Source organism: Marmota monax, unplaced genomic scaffold, assembly GCF_021218885.2.
Source record: "Marmota monax isolate L192 unplaced genomic scaffold, Marmota_monax_Labrador192_F-V1.1 WCK01_AAM20220418_F8-fsc00179, whole genome shotgun sequence".
NCBI lineage: Eukaryota > Metazoa > Chordata > Mammalia > Rodentia > Sciuridae > Marmota > Marmota monax.
Window position 1 is genome coordinate 4,584,713 of NW_026695200.1, and position 18,348 is coordinate 4,603,060.

Here is an 18,348-nt window from a genome sequence, read left to right on the forward strand (position 1 = left end):
GGTCCCCAAGTCCAGGTTCTTAGCATCCTGAGCAAAGAACTGAGTGAGATGGGAGAGGCTGGCAGGCAAGGCAAAGGCTCACTAAAAGCAAAGGAAACACTCTGGAAGACCAGAGTGGGCCAAGCTGCAAAGGACCTCTTCACACAGTGCAGCTTGCTTTTATTGGGCTGTGCTAGTTCTCCGCCTTCTCTGGGTGGAGCTGGGGTTGACTGACACCTTGATTGACAGTTGAATCTGACAAAATTTATTTTCTACTGTCCTTGTTTAAGTTTCACCCAAACTGGGAAAATGCAGAAAGAGGGAGCAAACACTCATGCTATAATGCTAAGGACATGTCAAATAGCAACAAGTTAACTTTAGGTCAGCCCCCCTAGCTATTGCACATGCCAGACATTGGATAGTTTCCCCTTTAGGATCTTGAATCACTCTTGTGCTAGCTTCTTCCCTTTAACTGCAAGATGGCCCTGTTCCCCCACCTCACTCTTAGATGATAGGTGGGGCAGAGTTGCCCTAACCTTCCCCAGGCCTTATCTTGTACTTAACAACACAATGAGAAATCTTGCAAACTTGGGTAGGAGGAGTAGGTTTGGGAATCACAGGGAGCAATGCTGACAAAATAAAATAACTATTACAAGTGTGTGAAATAGTCTAATTGAAGGAGTAGAGGAAAAGAGGACTGACCTAAGTGAATTAGAAAAATGTAGAGATTCCAAATGTTAAAGACTTGAATGCAAGACCTTAACATTTTTAGTAAAATTGATCCCCACATGAGTATAGATTGCTCTTTCTGAAAAAACTATACATGTGTTTGATGCTAAATTTCTTATTGGAGTGAGTGTTTTCATATAAATAATAAGGAATGGGTCGATTAATTCCTGTATTATTAGATTAAATCATGTGGTGCTGCAAACAGTAGGAACGCATGCTTAACCTAATAAAGATAAATGTGGATACAAATACTGAGGTACTAGATTAGATCATATAGTACCACAGGCATGCTTAATATAGACATGAATGGATACAAATGGGGGGAACATGTAGAAATATTCATAGACATGTTTGTATGTGTACATTAGTATTCACAGTACCTTTTATTGCCAGGTGACAGCTGGGAATCAATGAAAGTTTCAGGAGCCATGAGTAGACTCTGTCCAGATATTTTGTTTCAACTCTGTTTTCTAGTAACAGAAACTATACAGTGCTTCTTGAAAAAATGAATACTAGGCTTGGGCAGGGAATAAACACAATTAACCTGTAGTTACAGAAAATAAGAATATGTTTAAACAAACACAACTTACCAGGCCCCCCCAAAAAAGCAGCAAAGTCAAATTTCAATTATGTGAATATTTCAACATCAAATAGGAGCCAACTGAAAGATCTTCCAAAGGTTAGCATGGGAAAACAAAATTAATTGAGCAAAACAATAAAACAATTTATGAGAAATGTAAAGTAAATATCCAAGACTGCACATGTAAATAGCTGTGATCATTATTTAAAAAATGGAATTGACAAATTGTGAATACTAAAAGTATTTCATATAATTTTTATAGATACTTTGTCCATAAAGAGGTGGAACATGAATCCTAACTTAAGCATGTGCTATGCACAGTGACTTCCTCTCAAAAAGTACAATTAGAGGCTGAGACAGTAGTATCAGAGAATTCAAAGTCAGCCTCAGCAAAAGGAAGATGCTAAGCAACTCAGTGAGAACCTCTCTCTAAATACAAAATAGTACAGGGGATGTGGCTCAGTGGCCAAGTGCCCTGAAGTTTAACCTCTGATACCTTCCCCCCCCAAAAAAAAAAAACACAATAAAGGGGAGTAAAGAGTAGTTTTATGGATGAATCTGATAAACAGCCTCATCATTAATGTCAACGATGACAAAGCATGTCGATATTCCTTAGTATTATAGGAGGAGAAAGGCATTTTCCCTCTGTGGACTATATTCTTAAAACCAATAACCCAGTGTAATCAGGAAATTTCCAAATAAGGAATGTTGCAGTCATTAAAAAATATGAGTCTGAGAAAGTGTCACATCTGAAGGATATGTAGTAGACAGGATACTGAAAAGTTATCTGGAATCCTGGATGGGATATCCCAGAACAGAAAATGACCATTAAGAGAAAGAAATAGAATATGAAGGTGGTGTGGTTGTTAGTGAATAAAGTGTGTTTGTGTGTGTGTGTATAAAATATACATAAAATCCAGGATTGTTAATGATAAATGTGCCATATCAAGTTAAACTCTTATGGTAAACTAAAAATAAGGGGAACTCTGGAGGTGGGGGGATATGAACACTTTCTGTTTACATTTGCAATTTTTCTGGTAAATATAAAACACTTGAAAATTTTAAAACAAAGTTGTGGTATTTTTGATCTTCACTTTAAATATGAATTAATAGAACCTTAGCAATGTGGTCAATGCCCTGAGTATATTTCCTTACCTACTAAAAGTAACTTATTTTAAATCATCTTTATTGTACCTTTATTTTTATTAATTTCCTCCACAAATTTTGATTACCTTTATTATCTTCACATTTATTTAATTTTTCTACTGGAGACTACCTAGTGGCATATTATCACTGAGCTACATCCCAGCCTTTGCCCTTATCACTTTTAAGACAGGGTGGCCATAAGTATACAAGGCTGCCTGTGAACTCACACTCCTCCAGCCTCAGCCTCCTGATTACATGTCCAGTTTAGAGGCATCTAAATTAATCCACAGTCCTGGTCTAACAGTTATCACCAGATATATCTATACTATGTGACAACCCACATAAGGCCTCTTTCAAATTCTTTTCAAAGAATTAAGGTTATGAAAAATAAATGAAAACAGAAAATGTTTACGATTGGACAGTATCTGGTTAGTAGACTACCATGGTGCCAAATTATCTCCACCTGTTAGTTATCACAACATTGTATTTTAATCCCTTCTCTATATAGTCAGAAGATATGATTTATATTGAATAGAATATTGAAAAGTATAGGGATAGCAAGTAGATGACTATGTTACATATGATTGTGATTCTTTCTTTCTGGAAAACTCTTATACTTTAATAACTTTGGTAAAAATTCCTCCATATGGGAGAAGCCCACAGGGTAAGAAATTGAATGCAGACTCCAGTCAATAGCCAGCAAGGAACTGAGGCCCTTGGTCTAACAGCTTGAACTATAGTTTGCAATATAATATTTGCAATTTGCCTTTCAAAAACACTATGTTGATTCATAAACGTGGTTTGCAATATAATATTTGCTACTTGCCTTTCAAAAATACTATGTTGATTCATAAGTATTGTGAGAACCTTATCATAACAAAATAATTCTAGTCCCATCCTTTGTAATATTGCTGTCATTAATTTCACATAAGCATGTGTATATGTATGTATTATATAGGATAAGAAATCATGTTTTATAATTATAAAAGAGTCAGCTCCAGGATAATATAACAGTTCTTACCATGTATAAATTTAACAGTCAGGTTTCTTGAAGAAGAAACCAATGTCATCACATGAAGAAATACTTAAATATAATGAAGGCTTCAATACTGTCTATTAGAAATGGGCAGATACAGTCAGTTGAACATCTGTAAGGAAACAAATGCAACAGAACCAACAATCAACTGCATATAATTATCTATTTATTACTACATCCAACAAGATCAGAATATGTATTCTTCTTCAGCTTATATGTTCCATTCCCCAAGAAATAGCACATTCTTGTATATAAAACAAGCTTCAATAAAGTTAAATAATAATTATCGTACATTATCTGCCTTCAGACAACAACAGAATTAATCTAGAAATTAAACACTTAGGTCAAAAAATATTAAGAGATACTAAAAATATTTTGGAATAAATGAAATGAAATCCTATCTCATTAGAATTTGTGGGAGGTAAAGAAAGCAAAACTTATGGAGAGATTCACAAAATTGAATGTTTATGTTAGAGGAGGAGAAATATCTCAAATCAAAATGTTTCAGCTACAGGAAACTGAAAGACCACCACTTTATCCCAGTTAAGCAGAAGAAAAGGTGCAATGTTATAAAGACAGTGAAAATAAAAGATAAAGCAATTAGATTTATCGTACAAATATTGATAACTTTGGATATTTCTGTGCTCTGGAAATTAAGCTAACAGGGATGACACAATACCCTAAGCAGTACCCCTTCTTGTGTGTGTGCAGAGATGACTTCTCTTTAAAATGAAACAACACTAACCAAACAAAATAAACAAACAAAAGCAAACTAGCATGGGGTAATTTCATCTGTTTACCAATCTGGCTAATACCAATAGCAGTGTCTAGCGTTTAGGTTCTGCTAACTTTTCTGAATCCACAATGAACAGAAATAAGAATATGAAAAGTGTTCTATGCTGTTCTGCCGTGATTTACCCATGTGGTACACAAAAGATTATAGTTTATGTTGAATTTTAAAAATGAATTTATAAATCTTTCAAAATACCTCACATATATTGTTTTCTATTTTCCAATAAACTTCAACTTTCAATCTGAAAGTGATTTGAACTTGAATATCAACATGTTCTCTCTCCTTACTGTTCTCAGGGAAGGACATGAACCCTGACTTCCACCTCTGCCTCTTCTCTAGCCTCATCATTCTCAAAACACTGTGAAAACCCTCTGATGTGCACACCCCGGCTGCTTCTCACCCCACCTGCACCTCTTTTGCCATTTGTGGTAGTTTTGCCTCCCTATTCCAAGAAAACTCTTCTTTTCCAAGATGTAGCTCAATTAATATGGCCCCCTTGATAGATGTTATCTGTTCTATACTGGCTTCCAATATTTAACCAATTTTAGTACATGTTTCTCCAATATTATCTCAATTGCTGTTAGCCTGGTCACAGCCTTGATATGGTTTTCATTGTCTGCATTTGTATGAACTTGCCTGAAACCATTTGTTGGCACCTGGTAGATCACTTGCACCAACACCGGAAGAATGAATGTCAACAGGAAAAGTGGAAATCACAGACATCATTGCAGCCTCTTTATTATAAGAAATATTTCATTACAGTTAACCTTCATGCAACAGGGGATGATGTGAAGGTATCCATGACCTTCAATCAAAATCTGCCTCAAGGCAATCAGAATCAGAATATCAGGGTATTTGTGAATTCACTTATGATCTAATTTCATTATAGCTTTTATTTTTATGTGAACAAACTTATGCCTTTAGGATTATAGGAAGATATTGTAAACAACTGTAGAATAAGGCTATTATGCATAATAGTTTAACTGATAGGCATTATGCTTTCTTTAGCCTCATCTTAAATCTCTGATTCATTGGCTTATGGAGGATCCCCCCATGAAGACTTCTATAGATAACGTGCACTGATCAATTTGGATCTTCCTTCACTATTAAAATTAAAGTTCACTTTGTCTTCTAAGTTTCATTCACATTGTTACTTTTTCACTTTAACATTGTCTCCTAGAATCATACAGCTAGAAATATATTAATGAATAAGTAATTACAGGAGGAAGGGAGCTATACACTGTAGGGACATAATTAGGGATTGAATTTACTTTTCTACACTTAAAAACAATATGCAAAAAATATAAAACATTGTTTTGTTTTGTTTTAAAGACATCATACAAACACATCATACAAGCAGCAAGACCTGAAAGAGTGAAACTCACAGCTTCAAGAGCATTTCCAGACTGTGATGCGAAAAGGATGATGACAGAATTCCTCAGTTAAGAAGATGCTGAACGTCTGGAGAACAAGGTGGCAAAATTTTCTCAAGCCATTATCCACATCCAGTGGTAAGAATGGGAAAGAATAATTAAATGCCACCTTCCTTGTAGATAGAATTGTCACTTGCCATCATTTCTCCACCATGTCATGGGTCACAGTACTACAAGAACACAGAAGAACAAGACATAAGACATCATTTGAATAAACTCAGTCTTTAACCTTTCATCTAATTTTTGACTGCAAAAAAACAGATGTCAGTAAAATTTACATGACATGGCCATCTTGCATCGAAGGCAAAGATGAAAATGTGCCCATTAAAGGTACAGAAAATTAGCTATATAAACAGTGTGAACCATATATCCCAGACACACAATGACATTTCTTATATTTCTGTTGTGTGTCTGATAAAATTACTACATTGCGATTTTGATTTAAATGAAGTTTTCCATTTATAAGAAAAAGCATAGCTATCATTAGTTATTTTTTTAGAGAGAGAGAGAAAGAGAATTTTTAATATTTATTTATTTATTTATTTTAGTTTTTCGGCGGACGCAGCATCTTTGTTTGTATGTGGTGCTGAGGGTCGAACCCGGGCCGCACGCATGCCAGATGAGTGCGCCACCGCTTGAGCCACACCCCCAGCCCTCATTAGTTATTTAAAGAAAATAAAACCAGTGACTTTTATATGTTTCCTCAGAAAAATCCCCATTTTACTTTAAATTTGGGAACTATTTTGTCTATTCCCTTCACTGCATGTATGCCACAGTCTATTTCCCATGAAGCAGTATACAAACATTTGATATATATGCAGTGGAATTAAGATTAATTATGCCATGCTATAGTATTATCATAATACTATACTAGTATTATAATAGAATGACAATGAGGGGGTAATTCTTTTTCTTTTTTCTCAACCATGATCTGGTTTTGAAATTCTATGATTTTTTTTTATTGCAGGAATCACCCAATTGAAACCTTATCTGGCCAAACAAATCCCTCACTATTAAGTTAGTATGAGTTAAGTATATTCTCTGTTTCTTGCTAATAATATCTCATAAATCTTGAGGAAACTCCTCAGAATAGTTTTAGATCATCAGATTGACAATTTTATTATTGCATAGTAGGCATAAAGGTAATAAATCTCAGATTTTCTTTCATTATAGAATGTTCCTCTCAACACAGTCAAGCTAGCTATCATTTTTGTATACAACAAATCCTAATCTGCTTGTTGGTAGCCTAAATCTAGTCGGCCCTCTTCTTTGGTACCTCCAGGTGGTATCATGTAAGGAAAACTCTGATCAATCCAGGTTGAGGAATCCCATCTTCTCTATTCAGGACACATAACATCTATTCACAGAGGAGTGTCAATGGTTCAGCATAACCAAGACCTGCTAAGTAATAGAAATGTGTGTTAATTACTGTCTAAACACAGGATCTTTTATAAAAGTCACAAGAATAAAATGAATGTCACTTTTTATGATAGTTTTCCTTATGCATTTACTTTAATAAATAACAAAAAGGTTTTCTGCCAAAACATTTGTCACATTTAAAGTATAAAATCAAATACAGAGCTTCAGACACATGAACCATATACACATACCTACACATCCATTCCTCAGTCCTACACAAACCCATCAACAGACTAATTTGTCCATCAACACTATTGAGTAAAAAGCATAAGTATCTCTAGAAAAGCAAAAGTGGTTTTCAGTAACACTGTCAAAGTGGATTATTTTCAATTTAGCACTTAAAAGGGTAGAAATAGATATTTCCTACAAATACAATTACCAAGCATAAATCCAATTTATAAGATTTTTAAAAACATGTTCTATAGGAATAATTAGTAGATGTGCCTTTAGTCACCATTAGTCATATTAACACTATACAAATTAGAGTTATAGCAAGACATCTTTTAAGGATAATTAACAGAAGCACCTGCTAATCATCTCTGGGCACTTCAATACTAAACAAACTAGAGCTGCAGGAAGACGTCTTATAAAGTAGACTGCATTCCAGGAGGGTGGATTGGCTGGACTTAATTTTGTCCAACAGCACAGCATCTGCAAGTCACATTTTCTATGGAGCTAAAATGATGGATGACTTGGAGGCTACCTAAAGCTGCTAAAAACTAAACCCACCACTAAAAGAGGTGTCCGAGTTTCAACACTGGATAGGTTATTCCAACAAAAAGCAAGAGTGTAGAAGTTTTATCTGGCCAGTCACAGAACTTTTGGGTTGTCACTGAACACAAGAATATCCTGCCAGTCAAAGGGGACAGGCTGCAACGGCACCTTCACTCTAGGATGGTCCATCTTACACAGGGCCTCAGACAGGCATCCCGTCTCCAGGCACAGGACTTCATCACGCCTGCTCCTGTAACTGGGAACACGCACAGACAGGGTGGCCCTGTATTACACGAATGGCCTTGCAGCAACAACAGAAAACATACTCACTGTCCCATTTTCATAAGAAAGGTTATATGTACACTCTACACTTCAGCCTCAAAATGTAGACCCCAAACATGCCCTCTTCAGCAAGCAATGACCCGTGAGGACCCCACACCCTCAATCCCACTTAGCAGAGCATTTGTCACGTTTAAAATATAAAATCAAATACAAAGCTTCAGATGCATGAACCGTATACACATACATCCATTCCTCTAAGCCCCCTCCTTGGCCGCCAGGCGCTGATGGTGGACTTGGTCTTGCTGCAGCTCCTCCTTGTGATTCGGGTGCCAAAGTCTCATGATGATGCTCTCGATGTTGAGGGCATAGATGGTGTGTGTAGGGATGACTTCCCAGTGTACCTGCAAAGCCTCAGGGAGTTTCTACATGTTCACTGGAGGCAAAGGTGCAGGCAGCGAATCCCCAGAGCAGATAAGCAGGAGTGCAGCCTGCTGCTCAGCAGCATCAGGGGGCAGATGGGCAGTCGGGTTCTCACCAGCACAGGAAGCGGACACAGCCAGAGGGCCTTCGATTAGGCTATTGTAGGCCACCATGCTGTTCTTCAGGTATGGCTGTGGGGTTACATTGCTACTGAAGGCAAACTTAAAGTGGTCATCTCGCAGCCGGTTGGGCTTTCCTTCTAGACACAACTGACGTCAGTATGTCTTTAAGGTGGCTCAAAGACCACGGTGTTGTCAGCCACGCTGTCCAGGCCCGTGTTGGTAGGCTGTCACAATCATCCTCCCCTCCAGCTGGCCGCGCGTGGGAAGCATCATCATGTGGGAGCAGAGTTTCAAGTCGTCATCCTGGGGATCCTTTGCCAAGAACTGGTCAAACTTCTGACGAACAGAAGAGGGCTTTTTCTTGCCCTTGGGCTTCCCAGGCTTGGCTGCAGGTCCCCCAGTCCAAGGCAAAGATCCAGCACCCTCTGGTGTGGAAACCAAAATCTGATACTGCATGAGGATGGCCAGGAGGAAATCGTTGAGAGAATGCACATTTTCCTGTGTGAGAAGTCCATGGGCCTCAAGGTCAAACTCCTCCTTGCTGATCTCTGCTTGAACCACAGCTTCAGGTTAGCCCAGTATTGCCTGACATTGTCCGCCAGCGCCTCACTCGGGTTCTTCTTGGCCGCCTCCAGCTTGCTCACAAAGGTCGCCAGGGCCGGCGCACTCCACCCTCCCGCGCACTCCACCCTCCCACGCACGCTAGCCGCGGTGCCCAGCAACCAGAATGTCACTTCTTATTGCACTGAAAACAACTTTAGTACTTGCTCAAAGAGTAAAAAAAAGAATACAAACTTATATCATGGGTATCTATATAAGGATATATAAAGCAGGTATTTAAAAAATGAAATGGAAAAAAAAATCAAAGACTCCAGTCAATGCTTCCAAATTTTGGGTAAACAATCTAATGAATTCATACTTGCATAGTAACAAAATGGCTGGCCTATGCAGTCAGAAGAGTTTCAGTTTTTTAAAATTGGGTTCTTTAGTAATACATGACTATAAATCCATTATGATAAAGTTACACAGGATAGAATATATCTTACTCTAATTAGGACTCTGTTACTGTGGGTGGATATGATGGTGGGGTTCATTTAGGTATTTTCATATGTGTATGTAGGAAAGTTATGTCAGACTCATTCCAATGACTTTCCTATTCCTAACCTCCTTTTCCCTTCATTCCCCTTTGTCTAATCCAATGAATTTCTCTTCTCCCTCCACCCACTTGATGCCCCGTCTTTATTCACATACCAGTGAAAACATTTGACCTTTGGTTTTTTTGAGATTGGGAGTTTCAACATTATTTCCATCAAAATTAATGCCTTGTGAATTAAACGAAAGTAAATGAAAAAAGCCATGTAATGAAAACTATTCACAGATTAATGTGTGTGCACAAAGTGCACGTATTGGGGGGCGCTGAATGCAGGGTCTCCTTTGTGCTAGGTGTGTTAGACAAGTGCTCTATCACTGAGTTACATTCCCTGTTCCCTCAGACCTTTCTGAGCATTAAATTCTGCATAATTTTGACATGTTATTCCTAAAAACACCCCTGTCTTTTTTCAACCATGAAACTTTCTCAGAAACACTAATATAGATGTGTAACATTTGTCTTTCCTAATAAAAAGTGATTTTCCCATCTGATTAAGACTGATGCTTGAAAAGATGAGAATAATTGAAATGAATCTTGGGAAAATACATTTTTTAAAAAGATACTATTTCACAATACAAAAATACAAATTTAAATTTAGAGGTCATATGACCAGGAACAAAATATATATATACATGTATATACACACACACACACACACACACACACATACATACATAAGTGAAAATATTTACAGCCAGCATAAAAAGATTAAAGAAGCAGTAATGTGTTTTAGTAAATAGACACACTGATTCTTGGGCAAAATCATTATTTACACAAATGATCTGAATTCCTCATTTAGCCATATAGGGAGGGCAGGGAACTGGAATATTTGCCAATATAGTCCCCACACATAGGCCAAGCTCACACCTGTCATGAGTGGTCTTGAGACACAACCACTGTGTCCTCCTTGCTTGTGCAGAGTCACCCAGGAATGCCTCCTCAAGTTCCTCTTGTGTTCCATGCGCCTGGGGGAGTACAAATTTCCCAAGTCTTCAGAAAGCCATGAAAGAAAGAGAAGCAATGAGATCCGATAAAAGTCACTTGAATATATTGCAAAAATTAAAAGAGGAGTGTTTGGGGAAGGATTAACCAGGATTCACCAGTACAATAGACACATTTATGTGAACAACTAAGTTGTGTAGTTGTAAAAATCTCACATTTTTTTGAACAAGCATTTATTTACCCACAGTTCAAGTAGCTGGGTAAATCAGGCCACAGCTAGGAATACTGCTATAGGTGAAAGATGTGCAGTTTTCGTTCTTCATTATAGAATAGAAGCATGGTTGAAAAAAAGGGCTCTGGAGGGATAATTCTGGTGTTAAATGAAGTCTCTTTGTAACTAATACAGTATGATATGTGCAAAAATAAGAAATATATAAAAGCAAATATTAATGCAAATAATTTATGACAGATCAGTGGTGACACTTGAGTTTTCATAATGGTGCAGGAAACTGAATATTCTTGGAGCAAATTAAGATCTGACCTTAACAGTGAAATGAATCTGACTGAATTTTCATGTGTGCATACATGGATGTGGAATAGTGGTTCCTGGCATTGGGTGTATCCCCTGGATACTATGTTTTTTTTTTTTTTTTTTAAATATGCTATAAATAGATTGAAGAGGGATTGATGAAGTAGAGGGAGGGGAACAGGGGAGTGCCTGGAACTGAATCTGAGCAGGTTGTATTCCATGCTTTTGTGATAATGTCAGGGTGTATCCTGGTGTTGTATATAACTAAAAAAATGTCAAAAGTCCTAATCTTTGAGCTCATAAAAACTATTAATTAGTGGTAGATTACAGACTTAAATTGTAAACAAATATAGAGTTGAAAGCCTAAAGGAAAATAACTCACCATGAGATATGGTAAAATCCCTGGGAAACTAGACCTAAAAAAAGTACCTAAATTTTTTTAAAAAAGTATTTCTAAGATAATTGATGTGAGGAAAGACCCTGAAGACAGGCTCAATTATCTTACATTATTTTCTTGCAGAGCTTTAGCTCAGATTTAGAATTGAATCACAGGAATGGTAATAGTTCCTACCTCTTGAGAAGTTATGAAAACTGTATTACCAAATACATAAAGCTTTTAAACTAATGGTAAGTCTATACGAAGGAAGGCAATATTTCCTAATACAGACAGTTCTTTCTGAATCATTGATGATGTAACACTCTACTCAATTGATATATACATCAGTATATGTGACAATGAAAAAACATAAGCCCTTAGACAAAGAATAAACATTTTAAAAAATATTTTTAGTTGTAGACAACTGGTTCTTGGAGACCTCACCTTACAGGAAAGCTAGACACAACACTGGACTTGCCCCAGTGGCTCCCACTCCCCTGGGAGACCATCCAGATGCTATGCAGAGATCACCTCCCACTCAGTGTGCCTGCATGGAGCACGAGTTTGCAGGCTAGAAACCAATAATTATGACTTCCCTTGAGTAACCTGCTTGGTAATACCGTTAAGGGTGCAGCCCACTGGACCTTCATTATGTATCTCTCCTTTTCTGACCTTCCCACCTCACCCAAGCGCTTGTGAATGCTTATCCAGGATGGCTCATTCTTGTTATCCCAGTGGAGTGAGCTGCCCTCTTATCTGGGATTTTAAGAGTAATACACTAGTGTTCTTAATTCATGTGTTTTCTTGAGTCTCCTCCACTGTCTCACTTGACCAACACAGCTTATCCTAACTTCTTTTTCTGACAAGCTATCCTATAGAAAGTAAAAAAAAAAAAAAAAAAAAAAAAACAGAGACATGGGTCAGACAAAAGCCCAAAGGGTTATCAGCTATGCAAACAAGTTTCCTATGAGAGAGAATGTTATCAGAAGTCAGGCAATGAGGGACAAAGGCTACCCACCAAAGATAAAGAAATTCCATTGAAAGATTCCCATGACTTACTGATGTCATAGCCATTATAATGTTGTGGTAAAAAGTATTATTCATGTGTTTATGATGATGTTGGTGTAAACACATGTACTGTGTTTCCAAGTATGAAAGTGTTAGGTCCGTGGTGGTGACTTGGTGGCGACTTAGTGGCGACTTAGAACAAAGCAGCCCGCGCCCGGAAAAGAACACCAATCAGATGCCGGTGGAAATGCTGGTCAATCAGCCAGATCTCCTGACTAACGCCTGTCAATCATCAGGCCCCCCTGGCCAATCCTGAAGTTCAGCCAACTCCCCTGACCAACTCCAAGGGGGCAAGGGACCCTAGAAACACCTTTTCCTGTCCTAAGCCCTTCCCTTCCTGCTGTAAGCCCCATAAAAGTCCAATCCGGTGGAGCTTCCAAGGTTTCTCCTCAGACTCTTCCCCTGTCCCCTCTGTGGGTCTGATCGAGTTCCGCCTGGGAGTGATATCTCAATAAAGCCTGTTCAGCAGCCCTTTTAAATCTGCCTCCTTTGGTCGCTGCCTGCCTTGTCTGATCTGACAGAAAGTATAGCACTATTGTGTATAGTATATTATAATCAATTTTTTTAAAGAGAGAGAGAGAGAGAAAATTTTTTAATATTTATTTTTTAGTTTTCGGTGGACACAACATCTTTATTTTATTTTATGTGGTGCTGAGGATCGAACCCAGTGCCCCGCGCATGTCAGGCGAGCGAGTTACCACTTGAGCCACATCCCCAGCCTATTATAATCAATTTTGATAATAAAAGACTGTTATTGTTAAGTTTGTGTGAGTGGTACTCAAGATTTAACCCAGGGGTACTCTACCAATGAGCTATATTCCCAGCCCTTTTTATTTATTTTGGTACAGGATCTCAGTAAGTTGCTGAGAGTTTAAATCACTGAGGCTGGACTCAAACTTGCAATCCTCCTGCCTCCACTTCCAAGTCACTAGGATTATAGGCCTGCACCACCATGCCGGCCTTATATATTTTCCATACTGTTTTAGATTTCTGTTACTATTAAAAAAATACCTGAAACAGTCAACTTACAGAGACGAAGTGTTTTGACTCACTTTCAGAGGTTTCAGTCTACAGCTGATTGATCCTATTCATTTGAGTTTGTGGCAGCACGGCAATGGTAAAAGCAGGTGATAGTGCAATACCATTCATCTCATGGCTTCAGCATGAAAAAGAGAAAAAGAGACTGAGGTCATAATCCTATTCAAAGGTATACCCCCAAGGACCTAAAACATCCCCAAAAGATCCTACCTCTTAAGTTTTCACCACCTCCCAGTAGTACCATGGGTTAGGAACTAGGCCTTTAGCACACAGACCTTACTTAGGTAGACATTCTAGATACAAGTATAACATACATTTTAAATTAATTATGCATAGGTAATGTTTTCCTATAGCCATTTTGTAATTTGTATTCTAGTCCTGTTGTAGTTTCTTTCTTACTCTCTTAAGAGTAGTAAAGTGATTTATTTGAAATGTTTTGAATTCTTATTTATGATTTTTTGATTAGCCTACTATATATGTTTGCTTTGTAGTTACCAGGAGTTTTACAAAAATATCTTTTGATTATAGAAATATTTTTTATTTTTTATTTTTTAAATTTTTTTAAAAGAGAGAGTGAGAATTTTAATATTTATTTTTTAGTTATCGGCGGACACAATATCCCTGCCTGTATGTGGTGCTGAGGATCGAACCCGGGCCGCACGCATGCCAGGCGAGCGCACTACCACTTGAGCCACATCCCCAGCCCCTAGAAATATTTTTTTAAATGATAGCAATTTAATGATCACAGGCATAACAGATAAAACACAACTATACTTGCATTCCACTTATCTTCATAATTGAATTTTTGATATTCAATATCATATCTGTCAAAATTGCCTATATTAATATTTTAAGAATTATTTTCAATTATTTTGTATTTGTCTTCATATTAAAGATACAAATGGTTTATGGGTTGTGTTTACAATATTTGAACATTCTGAGTTGTATAATTACTGTTAACATTGGGAGATATGAAACTCTGTTTTCTTGCTCACCAATATGTTTCATCTTAAGGAACTGCCTTTAGCATTTCTTGTAGGACAGGTTGGGTGGAGATATATTCTCTCATGTTTTTATTTTCTGGGAATTGTATTCTGTAATTAAAAGACAAAGTAACTGAAATAATAAAATCCAAATACATGTTCTTTACAAGAAACTCAATTCACTTCTGCAGACAGGCACAGACTGAAAACTAAGGGTAGAATAAAATGTTACAGGCAAATGGAATACAAGAAGCAGGAGTAGCCATACTTATATCTCATAAAATAGAATAAGTTAAAAGTGGTAAGAAAAGGAAGATCATTATATAATGGTAAAGGGGTTAATTAAGCAGGAAGAAAAAAATTGTAAATAAATTTGTGCCCCATATCAGAGCACTGAAACATAGAAAACAAATATAAGTAGACCTAAAGGGAGAGATAGATTGCAATATAATAGTAGGGAATGTAACACTGCACTTTCACCAATGGACAGATCATTCAGACAGAGTCCAAGGAATAGCAGAGTTCAATTGCATCCTAGACCCAATGGCCCTAATAATTATCAACAGAACATTCCACCCAACAGCTACAGAAAATTCTACTATATGCTTTATCATTATTTTGACTGTACTCCTTACACTTTTAAAATGAAAAAGTTTACTGTAAATCAGTATGTTATGTTTCACTACCAGCAGCCTCACCCATCTCATGTTTACTGCATCTCTTCATCATCTCATTTTCTCGTGTGCTTCATTTAATCCTTGTTTTGTTCATGCCATGGCTCCTAAACCTACAAAATCCACTGCTAATGTCCCAGTAAGAGGCCATCTCAAGAGACTGACCTGGAAAAGAAATTAAAGTGATTAAGAACTATGAAGGAAAAAATATCAGTGAAAATTATTGCACAGTCAGGCATGTTCCATCCCACCATGGCTATTCTCTTGTAGGACAAGAACGCAGGGATAGAAGCTGGTAAAGGGTTTGCCTCACTGAAGTAATGGAGACTAAAATTTGAGAAGGACTTGAAGCAGAAATGGAGAAATATCTAATGACTTATATTGAAGACCAGACACAAAGATATCCCTCTCAGCACTATGGTCATCAAGATCAAAGTAAAAATGCCATTTGTGATGCTGAAAGAAGGCTGGACCTAACTATGATTCGGAAATTACTGCTAGCTCTGAATGATTTAAATTACTTGAGAATAATTGCTCAGTATATAATGTGAGAAAGACTAACAAATGTTTATGTGGTGATGTAAAGTCAGTTGGATTTTTTTTTAAACATGCAGATAGTCTGTGGAGGAAAATTATTTACCAAAGCAAAGCAAATCTTCAGTATTGACAATCCCTCCCTAATCTGGAAACAGTCTCAAAAAGATTTTTTTCATCCACAAGGAAGTTAAAGTCAATGCTAAGTTTTAAGACATTGAAATATGGCGTAACAGTATGATTTGGGGGCAATATTGAAGGATACCAGCTAAAATTCTTCTTAACCTACAGTGAGAAGCACAGGGCATTCAGGCATCTCAACAAGCACACACTGCCATTGCATTACAGGAACAATCAGAGGTCATGGATGACCCAGCTCCTCTTGCAAGATGCTCTTCTTGTATGTGTTCACTGCTACACCAGTGAAATGGAGAAGCACCATTTTGGAGAACTACATACTTCAATGTTTTGCTCATGTTTGATAATGTTCTTGATTATCCTCCTCCAACTTTTAATCTCCAGCTCTTTGCCAAGGTGGTGTTTCTTCCTCCAAAACACCATTCTTTGATACAACCAATGGATCAAGGAGTTTAACAGGTCTTAAAACCTACCATCTGAGGATAATGTTTGCCTAGGCTGTTGCTGCAGCTGAGGAAGATAGTAAGCAGACACTGATGCAATTCTGAAAAATTACAAATCTATGACTGCATCAAGAACCTTGCTTTCACTTGGAATGATGTCACCAAGAAATATGAGTGGCATCTGGAAAAACAGAAGAATTTCATTTAGGATTAAAAAGATTTGTTAAGGATGAGGTGGTTGCAAAAAAAAAAAAAAGCTATAATTAAGATGCAAAACAAATTTAACCTACGTGTAGGTAAGGATAATATTGAGGAGCAGAGGAGATCCTAGGGTGTCCCCCCACAAAGAATAGGCTAATAAGGCACTGTTGGAACTGGAACAAGAACTCTCAACTAAAAAGACAGAAGAAAATTGCATGGGGAAATAAAAAACATCCAAAAAATTCACAGTGAAGGGTTTAGCAATTTTCAACAAGCTCCTTAAAAAATTTGAAAACTTGGGCCCCCCAAAACAAAAACAAAACAAAAAATATTCATAGAGGGAATATTCCTGGTACATCATCTGTTTATAAGCAGATCTAAGATGAAATAATGAAACCAAGGAAACCACCATGTGATGCCAGACACTAGGAACTTTTTGCCCGGATGACAATGAAAAACAATCCAGTCAGGCAAGTGAACACATACAAGGCTTTTTTTTAGGGCTTCTGTTTAATAAGGGAGACAAATCTCTGACAAGAAGCATCCCTGAATCAGAGAAGAGTTCATTTTTCTAGTTACTTGCAGAGTGGGAATGTTAATTGGCACTAAACTTGAGTGTTTTTTCCCTGTGCTGAAGATAATTCACTACAGCTGTTCAGGACAACACATACAGGGCACCCAGACATTGGTGATGCAAAATGACTCTGGTCGAGGGTGGCACACAAGTCTCCTTATGTCTATTGTCATGCCATGATCCCTTTTCCTTTTGCTGGTCCATGTCTTTTTACCATTTTATCAATTTATCTTCCTTATTCTTTTTTTAATTTGTTTTAATTAGTTACACATGGCAGTACAATGATTTTGACATATCATACATTTGAATCAGAGACATTTGTTGCTTTTCTCTTTATGTTCCATAGATTCTACCTGCTGATATAAGGACTTTGCCATAAAAATCTTACCAGCTGATCTAAAAGACAAAGTGGGCAATCCAAACTTCTGGTCTATGAAGAGTCTACATCCCTGAAAACCATAAATATGGCTCCCTGCAAGGTAAATCACCATATTGCCTATCTTGTCAGTGGATAAAGTTTTTGAACAAGTATTTGAGGTCCTCCATGGGTTATCAAGTATATTTCTATAAATCTGAAGAATCTTATGGAAGGCAGAAAATGTTTCATCCTTATTAAGTGGCGCCAACTGGGGAATTCCAGTCACTTTGTAGCAGTGGGGAGTTTTATAACTTGATACAGTCCTTTCCGCTTGGGCTTCAGTTAGTCTTTTTTTGGTGCAGGATGGGAACCTGGGATTGAGTTCAGGGGCACTCAACCACTGAGTCACATCCCCAGCCCTGTTTTGTATATTACTTAGAGACAGGGTCTCACTAAATTGTTTAGTGCCTCATTTTTTGCTGAGGCTGGCTTTGAACCCATGATCTTCCTGTCTCAGCCTCCTGAGCTGCTGGGATTATAGGCAAGTACCATGGCGCCCAACTGCAGTTGGCTTCTGCTAATCCCCCTCTCCACAGTTAAGCATAACCCTGTCTCTTAGCTGCATTTTTGGAAGTACAGCAGGGTTCTGTGTTGGGTCACACTCAAGTTTGTTTCCATAGTCCAAGA

The 18,348-nt window shown here is 37.5% G+C and overlaps 2 long non-coding RNA genes and 1 pseudogene across 2 annotated transcripts; all 3 read right to left on the reverse strand.

Annotated features, from left to right (window-relative positions):
* Window positions 1–933: 933 nt before the first annotated feature.
* LOC131423605 (uncharacterized) lies at window positions 934–5,858 on the reverse strand. Its single transcript, XR_009225349.1, has 3 exons — window positions 5,649–5,858; window positions 3,456–3,582; window positions 934–1,252 (listed from the first exon to the last, which is right to left on the reverse strand). It is a non-coding gene; the product is annotated as an uncharacterized LOC131423605 (long non-coding RNA).
* A 2,507-nt stretch (window positions 5,859–8,365) lies between these two features.
* On the reverse strand, window positions 8,366–9,833 carry LOC124082358 (transcriptional adapter 1-like; annotated as a pseudogene).
* Window positions 9,834–10,670: 837 nt separating this feature from the next.
* LOC131423606 (uncharacterized) lies at window positions 10,671–14,850 on the reverse strand. Its single transcript, XR_009225350.1, has 3 exons — window positions 14,752–14,850; window positions 13,771–13,874; window positions 10,671–10,793 (listed from the first exon to the last, which is right to left on the reverse strand). It is a non-coding gene; the product is annotated as an uncharacterized LOC131423606 (long non-coding RNA).
* Between the last annotated feature and the right edge of the window lie 3,498 nt (window positions 14,851–18,348).